The following is a 3553-nucleotide window of genomic DNA, read 5'->3' on the forward strand; positions in this document are numbered from 1 at the left end:
CAGTTATGCTAATTAAGAGAGAAAATGCACTTTGTTAATTAAACTCTGAATCCACCTCTTAAAAAAAGGTTGGCAATGTAGTTTTAGTAAACCATTTCTTTTGTCCCCCTCTCCCCCAAGCAATGTTGAGTCTACCGAAAATGACTGTAATGCCTGACATCAACATTCCATCGGAGGGAGGGGGAAATTACGTCATTTTTACGGGTTATTGCCTCTATGTCCCAAGAGTTCTGGCCAGGGTTGTCTGAAAACCTCTTTGGTGGAAAACTAAGCTTTAAACTTTACGAAACCTGACAAAACGTTTCGGATTCATTAGTATAGTACCGCATAATATTTATCAGGGTTTTAAATGTTAACTAATACAATATTTCAGTTCCGCACACGCATAATAATAATAATAATAATAATAATAATAATAATAATAACACACAATATTTTGAGAGGAGGCCTCCAATCACCTAGAGGTGGTTTTCAGGAGTGTCCTCTGAGAAAATAAATGTTAAACCTTTAAAATACATTAAAATCTAAAATACAATAAAAAGGACAAAAACCTATGCGGTAAGGTAACTAAGATTAAAAACTAAAACAAGAATTAAAATACTACTAACTAAGGTTCAAAATGGTTCAATAAAAACTGTCTCAGTTTGTATTTAAAAATAGTTTTCGGCATCAGTTTCTTTAAAGCACTTGGTAGTGTGGCCCAGTCGTTAATGGCTTTATAATATGTTTTGCTTTTTCCCCATTCCGTTCTTGGCCTACTGACTTTGGGCATGTAGCCATTTCGGGTATTATAACCGTGTTATTGGTTCATGGTGGATCTGAATACACCGAAATGTTCGGGGATGCTACCTTTCATTGCATCTTGCACAACACAGCATCGATGACCGAACCGCCTCGCACGTAAAGACACCCACCGCAACGACGTCAGAGCCTCTGCTGATGACATTTTCGACTTAACGATCTTCTTCGCAAAGCGATTTTGAAAAGATTGTAATTGTTTCATCTGTGTTGTAAGACCAGGCTGGTCACCCCAGACAATATCTGCATAATCTAGGTGTGGTAGGACAAGGCCATTAAAATATGATGCGAGACTTTTCTGATCCAGCATATGATAGATTCGATTGAAGACTGACAGGCGATGTCCTAATTTTTGTTAGATGTTATTGACGTGCATCTTCCATTTCCATTTCTCATCTAATAATACGCCTAGATACTTAAAAGATGAAACACGATTTATTTGCCCTTCATCAGAAGAAAACTGAAAGTCATTAAGCGGAGACATCGTTGTCCTGCTACCCGAAAGCATCAATTTAGTCTTCTTCACATTAAGCGTTAATCTGTTGTACCAGTTGGAGATTATGGTGAAGTCACGTCGAAGGACATCATTAAGCTCTTTGGGTGTCGACGCAGCAACTATTAAAACGGCATCATCCGCATACAATATGAGTTCACTCTTCGTTACAGCAACTGACAAGCTGTTAATGTAAAGATTAAATAGAAGCGGGCCTAGGATACTTCCTTGTGGCACACCCAGGTCAATAGAGCGAGTCTCTGATACCTCCCCGTTTATACACACCCATTGCCGTCTGTTTGCAAGATACGATTTAAACCATCTGAGACTCCTTGCTGGTAGCCCTATGTGTTCAAGCTTTCCCAGGAGTATCTTGTGATTTATAGAGTCGAATGCCTTAGATATCTCGAGAAATATCATGCCAGCGACTTTTCCTCCATCCATGGCATCAAGCACAGAGTTGTTCAGTTGACCCACCGCTTGTGCCGTACTACGCCCACGTCTAAATCCATACTGATGTTTGTATAACCAGCCCAGGTGATCTAGATAAGCACTCATTTGTGTGTATCACTCTCTCGAAAACTTTACTTAGAACCGGCAACACAGAAATAGGCCTACAATTTTCAACCAAAAGTTTGTCTTCAGCCTTATACAGAGGGGTTACAGACGCGACCTTCCACAAGGCAGGAACAGTTGCGTCTGTGATCGATTTATTAATGAGATATGTTATTGAGGGAGCAAGCTCCGCTACGGCATCTCTCACTAACCTTGCCGGTAATTTGTCTAGTCCAGCTGCCTTGTTGACCTGCAATGAGTGCAAAATCTTAGAAACAACTTTAGAACTGACGCAATGAAGTTCGCATAGATTTTCATCATCAGTTTGGACAGCAGATTCGTATTTCTTCCAGGCATCCTTTGATATGAAAAACAATTTTTTGGTAATGCGACATCCAATGGTTGCAAAGAACTTGTTGAATTTAGAGGCGACAGCTTTAGGTTCTGATATAATACGTTCACCTTCCTGTAATTGAAATGTCAAATTTTCAACTTTCTCATTTCTCAAAGCTGAATTCAATGCGCGCCGCCTTGGGCGGATTCAATTAGTTTCTTGTAATACAAAGCCTCAGCCTCCTTCATTTTCCTGTTAGTTAAGTTCTTTAACTTGCGATAATTGTCCCACATTTCTTGTTTACCTCCCGATCTTTTGGCGACTTTATACGCATAGTCTCTCTCAGCCATGACATCTTTCAGTTCCTTTGTGATCCACGGCTTTATTGCACGCTTCGTTCTCAGCTTTTTGATAGGTGCATGCCGATTGGCAACATCAACAAAAAGAGTGTTCCAAGCAGAAATGGCATAATTCAGATCATCGAATGACTCAACAACACTCTAGGGAACACCAGCCACCTCACTGCGAGACTGTTCTTTGTTGTAACGCTTAAATGACCTCACTTTGCGAATTTCCGCATGGGCCTTGCAAACTCCAGCTCTTTTAACAGCAAAGACAACAGAATGATCACTAGCTGCGAACTCTTGTACTCCATGTGAAACAATGCGGCGCAAATTATTTACAATACTAGGTCAATTGCTGTCTTTGTGTGTTCTGTTACGCGAATGGGCTCTTTGACAAGTTGACTCAAGCCGTGAAGTGTGGTTGCATGCATTAGGCTCCGTGTATATTTACAGGGTTTAGATGCAACAGCATCAGCGTTAAAATCGCCCATCATAATATTATCCTGGTTCGCTTCATCGGTCAGCTTTTCAAGAACGTCTTCCTTAAAACTTGATAAAAAGTTTTCAGGATTCATAATTGGCGGCTTGTACACCACACCAAAAATACTGTTCCTTGCTTTATCTGGACAGATTTCCACACACACCATTTCGAGAGATTCACTTTCCAAATCCTTTCTTCTCTTACTAGGCCATTTACTCTTCACAAACACCGCACAGCCACCTCCATTTCGATTTCTATCCTTCCTGTAGCAAACATAGCCCCAGGGATGGTACAATCCAGACGTGATTCAGTAACAGCAAATACATCAAGTGCTGTTTCCTCAAGTAGCACGTCCACGTCACCAAAATGACCTCGCAATGTAACGACATTAACATGGACAAATTTCATTCCTCTTTTGTTTAGAGCATACGCCACGATTCGAGCGATCGTTTGGTAACTGTGACGTAAAAGATTTTAAGAGCAATTCTCCAGGGAAGTGAAGCAAAGTTAAAAATGAAAAATTTTAACCCCCTTCAATTTTTGTGTGG

Source organism: Orbicella faveolata, unplaced genomic scaffold, assembly GCF_042242905.1.
Source record: "Orbicella faveolata isolate gen_17 unplaced genomic scaffold, um_ofav_v1 contig_34, whole genome shotgun sequence".
Lineage (NCBI taxonomy): Eukaryota > Metazoa > Cnidaria > Anthozoa > Scleractinia > Merulinidae > Orbicella > Orbicella faveolata.